This window comes from Amaranthus tricolor, chromosome 15 (assembly GCF_026212465.1).
Source record: "Amaranthus tricolor cultivar Red isolate AtriRed21 chromosome 15, ASM2621246v1, whole genome shotgun sequence".
NCBI lineage: Eukaryota > Viridiplantae > Streptophyta > Magnoliopsida > Caryophyllales > Amaranthaceae > Amaranthus > Amaranthus tricolor.
In genome coordinates this window covers 15,456,447-15,466,073 of record NC_080061.1, presented here as the reverse complement: position 1 = coordinate 15,466,073, position 9,627 = coordinate 15,456,447, and positions in this window count along the sequence as shown.

Below are 9,627 nucleotides of genomic sequence, written 5' to 3'. Positions count from 1 at the left end.
TCTAGCATATGACTATGATTTTCAATTCTAACCACTTCAACACAATAATATATAAAGTTTCGTGTAAAACAAACCATGCTTGAGCTTCTTTTTGCGTGAAAGTGCCAAAAAGGCTTAAAAAAACCCATAAAATCGCAACATAACACGTAATTTGTAGCATATGACTATGATTTTAAATTCTAACCACTTTAACACAATAATCTATACTAAATAGTGTGGTTTACCAAGTTTCGTGCAAAACAAACCAATTTTGAGCTACTTTATGCGTAAAAGTGCTAAAAAGATTAAAAACCCATAAAATCTTAACTTAACCCGTAATTTTCTAGCATATGACTATGATTTTGCAATTCAAACCACTTTAACACAATAATATTTACGACATAGTGTTGTGTGCCAAGTTTCGTGTAAAACAAACCAAGTTTGAGCTACTTTACGCGCGAAAGTGCCAAAAACCCATAAAATCAAGACATAGCACGTATTTTATAGCATATGACTATTATTTTGAATTTTAACCACTTCAACACAATAATATATAAATTTTTGTGTAAAACAAACCATGTTTGAGCTACTTGATGCGCGAAAGTGCAGAAAAAGCTTCAAAAAACCCATAAAACCGCAACTTAACTAGTAATTTCTAGCATATGACTATGATTTTCAATTCTAACCACTTCAACACAATAATATATACCAAATAGTGTGGTTTGCCAAGTTTCGTGCAAAACAAACCAAGTTTGAGCTACTTTACGCGTAAAAGTGCTAAAAAAGCTTAAAAACCCATAAAATCGCAACTTAACACGTAATTTTCTAGCATATTGAAGACTCAATTCTCTTAAATAATGATAAGGAGAATTTGAAGACTCAATTATCTTGAATGATGATAATTCAAAACACATATTGATTAAACAAATAAATTAAGTAATTACATTTAGTTGTTTAAGTAAGTCTAAAATCATATTTGATATACATTTGATAAGTAATATATATATTAAAGTTCGAAGATATTGGAATACGCTTAAAGAACTTAAGTTTATTTTAAAGTTAATTTTATAAGTCTTGAAATACGTTTCAAAGTCTTGAAGTTAATTAAGCTTATAATCAGGTTAATTTCGTAATTATATTTGAAAAATTTTAATAGGTCAATGTTCCTTGAAATTATATTTGAAACATTTTAATAGGTCAAGGTTCATTAAAATTAACTTTGATATTATTTGAAATTAAGTTTGAATATTTTATTACACGTTTTATCTTAAACGTTCAAATGTTTTATATTTAAATTTGAATTTAAATATATGCTTAAATTAATTTGATGATTAAATATAGTACAAGGTACACATGTTTTGTTAATTATAGTACACGGCTATATTTAATGTTAAATTAGTTGTTATGCAAATTATAGAGTTGTAACCGCCTTGAATTATGAAGGTAAACACTAACTGGAATTTAGTATTAATCAAGCGGAAGCTTACTTTTGCCAACACAATTAAGGGGTTACTTAAAGGTCAAACCAATATCCAAGCAATATAACGGAAGTCTTAACTGTCCAAAATATAGGAAAATTACAACCAAATCGAAATAAGTCCAAAGTTCAAATTACATTCTTAAATTAGTCTAAATCTAAACTAATAGTCTCTCAAATAAAATAATGAGATCTAAACAAAAGGGGAGTCATACTCCAACTCAGGTTCATCTTCCGCTTGCATATCCATTCTGCGTCGAGGTGCCATAGGGTTTTACTCTAAAAACAAAACCATTGGAAAAACATACAAAGCATAGTATCAGCAAAAAGGCTGAGTATAAACACACTGGTGTCCGTCAAACAAGTTATTGAAACACCTTTTTTTTTTGAGTAAATTCATTTTGAAATATGCTTTTTCATTTGATAAATCATATTATGATTCAAATCCAGTTCAATGGCTCTATAGTCATTTCAAATTCTCATTTTTCATCATAAATCATAAGATCTCAATGGATCCAAATCAATTTAAAACTCATATCATAAGTTCACATGGGTACTTTGTGAGTCATCCTGTGACTCGTTTGGTAGTCGGTCTACCATCCGCGACATGTCCGGCAAGTGTACCACAATGGTATTGTGAACAATACGCGCTCAGCATTGGTGAGCCGTTTAATCATGCACACAACATTTGCTGTGGCATATGTACCCGCCATTTAGGCTAAAACATTTTTTTGTACATAATATATCTCTTGTAATTTTAATAGCATTTGAAAGTCAAAAATATCAACTTTTCAATATGATAAACATCTTTTATTTGCACATAGCAAAACATACTTTATTTGCGACTTAGCAAAATCAAATCATAATATTTCCCACATGGGTAAAACATGCTTAACATAATCATATCATTAAACATAACCTTTGTATTATATTGGGGCATCACTAGCATGTGTGGAAATGCATCGTAACAAAAAGTAATTAAAGTTCAATACAATGTTTTTTTAAGGAAACCACTAAAATGTTTCGTTTCAATCCTTCTTAAAGTAAATATAACTTTAAAGGGTTTTGAAATTCATTCAAAACAACTAGAATATGATTCATAAGTCTATAAAATCATTACAACAGAAGATTTCATAAAACACTATTTTCTTAAATACGAGATAGTTTTGCCGGTAATAAAATCGATAATTGATTTACAAAGTAAATATTAATTCTCCAACAAGGCACAAATTAATCAAGTCATTATAATACCTTATTTAAAATGAATTTAAGGTTGTCCCATCAGATTCTAATTGGTTATGCGAATTTGTAATGTCTTACAATTACTTTCGACAATTTGGGTATTTACCGTTATTTAAATGGTGTCTTAAAATCCGTAAAATTTATAAACCATCTAATTTAAACTTAATTTAGACTATGAGGCAGTAGGTTATTAATATAATTATAATTTTTTTTATATAGGTCTATTTTTACCCAAATTTAATTAACAATATTACACTTTTTAATAAATAAACATTGTCTATTAATTTGATAAATTACTAAATAATTAATAATTTATTATATAAAATTATACCAAAGTTCCAGAAGTCATATAATATGTTTATTAGGCTATTTCAACTTATAAAACTCATGTATGATGTTTTATTATTTTGTATAGACATTTTATCGATAAATAGGATAAAATATGTTTAAAATTATTTGTGTCCAAATAAAATATTATAAAAAATTATATGATATTCCAGAAGCTATTTTAAGGGGTATAAAATTTTAAATAACCATTAAAAATCATGTGGGGTATTTTTAATAATTAATATCGTTATTTTACCAATAAACCGAATAATATTTATTTAAGTCCATATATGGTCACGAAAATCCATATAAATTTTTGAACATGTATCTACAGTTTATATAAGTGTCTCATAAAGTTTTCATGTGCAAAAGACGTCATTTAGTATTTATTTTATATTTTACCGTTTTCAAACTTAACGATTATTAATAACCGAGTAAAAATTATTAAGGTCCTTAAATGTCAACGAAACCTTCCCAAACTTTTACCAATTTTACCTACTGTCCATATGAGTATGTGATAAAAATTTCAAGTCCATATGTCTTTGGTTGGTATTTATTTTATATTTTACCATTTTACAATTTACCGTTAAATAATTTAACAATTATTCAAAAATAATAAAAAAAATTCCAAACTAAAATTTTCTAGCCAAATCTTGTTGGAGACATTTTAATATGTTTTTATTAATTATTTTTGATGATGAAGAGTTCATCTAATACCATGTTTTATAATAAGAGTATTTAACACTTTAAAATCCATTAAAATATCAATTTAACGAATAATCTCAACAAAAAAATATCCAAGAAATTTTCTTAACATATAGCTTCTGAAAATTTCTTTTAAAATGAATTTCAAATATTTTCAAATTCATATAATCATTTCCATCACAATAACTTTCACAAAGTAGTGTTAAACATGCCTTTAAACATACAATAATTTATAAAATCAACATGCATGATGCCCACAATAATAATACATGTAATAAATTATTCCATACTCAAATTTATCATTTTGACATCATTTTTCAAGATTTAAGAACTTCTCTTTGGGAATTTTATTTATTTTGTTTTTTAAAAAAAAGTTTATACACAAACTTTCCCAACTTGTTCTTAAATCCTTTAAAAATCACCCCATGTGACATACCTCGACTCCAAGCCTATATAATTATTCCGTAAGCTCCCACGTAAGCTCTTACGCGTTCTTAGATGTGGTTCTAACTTCGGGTCCTTGCCCTTCAAGTCTCAACTCCAACTCTTCAACTAAACCTATTGCATTCATCCAAAAATCAATAATAATTATGGATTTCTAACATGCACTGAACTTCCCTAGTTAGAGTTGTCAAACTAATACTTGTGATGATTTTAACATATTTGGAGTATACTTATTATGTTGAGCAACATACTTAATTAAGTCTCATAATTTTACTTGAATCCTTTAAATAACAAAATTTATATGTTTGTGGAAAAACATCTTCTTACTTTCTATTGTGGCCGATTTTTATAGATTTATAAGTGATGATTTTCTTAGTTTAGAGATAAAATACTCATTTTATAATAATCTTAGTTTATAGAAAGATTCATGTAAAAAAATGTTTTACATGAACAAGTTTTAACAAAACTAGTGGAATAAAGAAATGAACATAACTTACTCTATACTTGGTGGATTTCTTCAAGTTTGGTGTCTATGGAAAGCTCTTAAGATGAAGATTATTTTTATGGGAGATTTGAGTTTATAAACATAAATTATCAGAAGTTTTATATGGGTTTTTGAAGAAGATTTGATGAGAAAATAAGGTGTTTTTGCTAGGAATTGTAAGATTGAACTTTAACTTTGCTTATGAATGAAATAAGGAGTAAAATGAAGAGTGAAAGAAGGTTGATGGAGCTGAAAATATGGACAGCAAATATGTATTGATTTATTATGTTTGCATGCTTGTTATGATGGTGTTTTTGGTTAAGAACAATAGGGGCTTTGGGTAGAGAGTTTGGTGGAGTGTGCAAGTGAGTTTTGAGGCTAAAAGAGGGCTAGTATGACAGCTAGGGGCTGCTGTTTTGGGGCTGGTTTGAGGTGATTTATGTCCCCAATTTGGTCTAATATGGTGTAAGAAAGGTTTATCTAAGATAGTTTAAGGTTGGGGTAAAATTGTTGTACATGTAACAAGTTATGTAACTTGTACTTCATGTTTAAAAATCACTTGTATATGTGTGAAATATTTAATTTACTCCCATCATGGTTACATAATATGCTTGGGTAATAAATTAAATTTTTTTTTTTCGAACTGTTATGGGTAGTTGCTCAACTTTAAGTTTAACTTCCAAATTTCACGTTACTTGTCACGATTCATAATCATGTTACGAATTAACAAGTTTCTAATCATCGTAGAGATTTTTCAAATTACAACCATCACTAATTAAATTATAATTAGTAACAAACAAATATATAAGAAAAAATTAGGCGCTAAAAACGACTAATGAAATATCCTAATAATACGACTGCTTCAGTCTTCCCTTCTTACAAGAGTTTCGTCCTCGAAACTAACTCAAACTAATGGTTATAAATACATCACTCAAATAAGTAAGGGTATCTAATTAACATGTCGTCCTCTTTTTCCCAAGTAGCACTGTCGGTATCCTGTCCACTCCATAGCACTTTCACAAGTGGAATCGTGCGGCTACGGAGTTTTCTAACTTTTCGACCGAGGATCCTCAGGGGCTTCTCCTCATACTGCAAGCTTTCAACAAGTTTAATCGGCTCATACTAGAGAACATGTGATGGATCAAACACATACCGGCGCAATTGCGACACATGGAACACATTGTTAACCTTAGCTAATTGTGGGGGTAATGCTAACTCATAAGCTACCTCCCCAACTCTGCGCAAAATTTCATAGGGTCCAATGTACCGAGGATCAAGCTTCCCTTGCATTCCGAACCTCTTAATTCCCTTTGTTGGCGAGACTTTAAGGAACACCTTCTCACCGACTTAGAACTCAAGTTTCCTCCTCCTACGGTCTGCGTAAGATTTCTGTGGATCTTGGGTAGGCTTCATCCGGTCTCTAATGATTCTGACTTGTTTAGCGGTCTCTATGATCATCTCTGGTCCAACGAGCACGCCGGGCCTCCCGGTATCCCAATAAAGTGGTGTCTTACACCTTTGGCCATACAAGGCCTCATACGGAGCCATACCAGTACTACTCTGGTAACTATTGTTGTAGGAGAATTCTATCAATGGTAAGATGTCCTCCCACGAACACTGAAAATCAAGGGCACATGCCCGAAGCATATCCTCTAGGGTCTGGATGGTCCTCTCTGTCTGCCCATCTGTAGCTGGGTGAAAAGCGGTGCTGTAATTAAGGGTCGTGCCAAATGCCCTTTGTAGCTCATTCCAAAATCGAGCCACAAATTTTGGATCTCGATCTGAAACTATTGTCATCGGTATACCATGTAGTCTAAGTACTTCTTTCACATAAGCATCGGCCAATTGTTTTGCTTTCCAAGTTACTTTCGCAAGAATAAATCTGGCAGTCTTAGTGAGTCGATCAACAATCACCCAAATAGAATCATTTCCTCTTCTCGAACGGGGCAATCCAACAACAAAGTCCATACTCACTGATTCCCACTTCCACTTAGGCACGGGAAGTGGTTGCAATTCCCCCGGAGTGCGCTGGTGGTCAATCTTGACTTGCTGACATACTAGACATCGAGCTATGAAATCCTCGACATCCTTCTTCATGTTCATCCACCAAAAGTATTGTTTTAAATCTGCTAGCATCTTATCCCTTCCTGGGTGGACAGAATACATAGTCGAATGTGCCTCCTTGAGTATTTTCTCTATCAATTCAGGATCTCGGGGCACGCATAACCTTCCCTCTAGATTAATACTCCCATCTTTAGCAATACTGAAGTCTTTTACTGCACCCTTTTCAATACCAATCTTCAACTCTGACAAGAAGTCATCATACTGTTGTAGCTCACGGATCTCCTCATGTAGACTCGATATTGTACTCATAGCATTGAGAACGCTGTCGTATGATTCCTTCTTAACCACAATCAATTCTAGCTCCTTCATCTCCACATAAATCTCGTAGGGCACTGAAATTATTCCATTAATGACCATTCTCGATTTTCGGCTTAAGGCATCTGCTACACGATTTGCCTTCCCGGGATGATACTCCAAAGTGAGGTCATAATCTTTCATCAATTCTAGCCACCTTCTCTGCCTCATGTTAAGCTCCTTCTGTGTAAACAGATAAGTCAAACTCTTGTGATCGGTGTAGATCTTGCAACTAGTGTCGTAGAGATAATGCCTCCAAATTTTTAAGGCAAATATGACTCCGGCTAATTCTAAATCGTGCACTGGATAGTTTTTCTCATTTGGCCTCAGTTATCTCGATGCGTAGGCAATCACTTTCCCCTCTTGCATGAGTACACAACCCAAGCCCTCTAAAGATGCGTCACTGTATACCGTGAACTCCTTCCCATCCTCGTGCAATACAAGCATCGGAGCCGTTGTCAACCTCTTCTTTAATTCTAGGAAAGCATCTTCGCACTTTTGTGACCACACAAACTTGGTATTCTTTCGAACTAAACTGGTGATCGGTAGTGCGATCTTAGAAAACCCATCAACATATCTTCGGTAATAACCTGCCAAACCCATAAAACTCCTTACCTCAGTTACACTAGTCGGTGCTGGCCAATCAATGATAGTCCTTATCTTCTCGGAGTCCACTGTTATGCCATCTTTTGAGATTACATGACCTAGGAAGACAACTCGATCCAACCAGAATTCACTCTTGCTCAACTTCCCATAAAAGCTCCTTTCCCTCAATTGTGTTAATACCAATCTTAAGTGCTCCTCATGATCTTTCTCTGTCTTAGAGTACACCAAGATATCATCAATGAAAACCACTACAAATTTATCAAGATAGTCGTGGAATGTTCGATTCATCAAGTCCATGAATGCTGCAGGGGCATTGGTTAACCCAAACGACATCACTCTAAACTCATAATGCCCATACCTGGTGCGGAAAGCAGTTTTAGGAATGTCTTCCTCCGCTATCCTCAACTGATGGTAACCAGATCTCAGGTCAATTTTAGAGAAAACTCCGGCTCCTTTCAACTGGTCAAATAAATCATCAATTCTGGAAAGTGGGTACTTGTTCTTGATGGTGATTTTGTTCAACTCCTGGTAGTCAATGCATAGCCTCAATGACCCATCTTTCTTCTTCACAAACAACACTGGAGCTCCCCATGGTGATACACTTGGTCTGATAAACCCTTTATCTTGTAACTCCTCAAGTTGGGTTTTTAGTTCAGCCAACTCAAGTGGTGCCATTCTATATGGTGCCTTTGAAATCCGGCTTGACCCTGGCACTAGGTCAATGTGAAAATCAATCTCTCTCTTTGGAGGTAACCCAGGTAGATCATCAGGGAATACATCAGAAAATTCTCGCACTATCAAGATCTGGCTTAAGTCGACCTCCTTGTATGTTGACTCGCTCATGTGGTAGACCTGGGCTTCCCCACTTCTCTTTGGAAAGGTTGTAAGCCTCTCAATCATCTCTGGCTCAATATTAGGTATGGTCCCATCACTAAAAGCTACTTGATCCTCTGGATTGTTCCCAACCTTTACATTCCTCTCATAGCACTCAATCACTGCCCTGTGTTTACCTAGCCAGTCCATTCCTAGAATGATATCAAACCCTCCTAAGTCAAATACAATCAGGTCTACATGGAACTCCTTACCCTGGATCACTAATGGGCAATCAATCAACTTTGTATTACATGATACCGTTGATCCATCAGGTAAGTAAACTCTATGCATTATAGGGCATACATTAACAGAACAGTCCAAGGATCTCACAAATGACTTAGAAACATAAGACTTGTCGGCCCCAGAATCAAATAAGACACGGGCGGACTTACCAAGCAATAATAGTAATCCGGAAATGACTTTACCTTCTGTCTTAGAACTCAAAGTGCTAGGTTCCTCTGCTGTAGTAATGGAAAAGAATTTTCCTCCTCCCAAGCGCTGGTTCCCTTGGCCTCCAGAAGATGAGGCTTTATTGCCTCCTTTATATTCAAGGCGAAGCTGAGAGTTATTGTTACGCTGGTTCCCTTGATTTCCTGAGTATCGTGCTCCACCATTCCCGGGGTTTCCCCGGTTCTTGCCCCAACAATCTCAAGCCAAATGACCTGGTTTTCCACAATTCAGACACACAGCCTTACCCTCACAGTTGACTCCCTTAGAGTGCCATTTCTTGCATCTATCACACAGTTGACTTTTTAGCGGGTTGGAGTTTTGTGGGTTTCTACTGCTGTTGAAGCGGTTTTGGTTTTGATAGTTTCTGAGGTTTTGGTTTTTATTCCCCTTGAAGTTTCCCTTAGCTCTGGGCTTCTTGCTCTGACCTCCCTGGTCTCCTCCAGATCTCTTTTTCCTCACATCTTCCTCTCTCTTGCAGACCATTTCTTTCTCCACAGCATGTTCATACATAGCTTGAAAAGACTCATATTGACCCATCAACTTTTGGTAGCTAAAGTTGAGACCATTGTAGAAGCGATCCATATTTTTCTTTTCATCAAGCACATAATCTGGGGCAAATCGA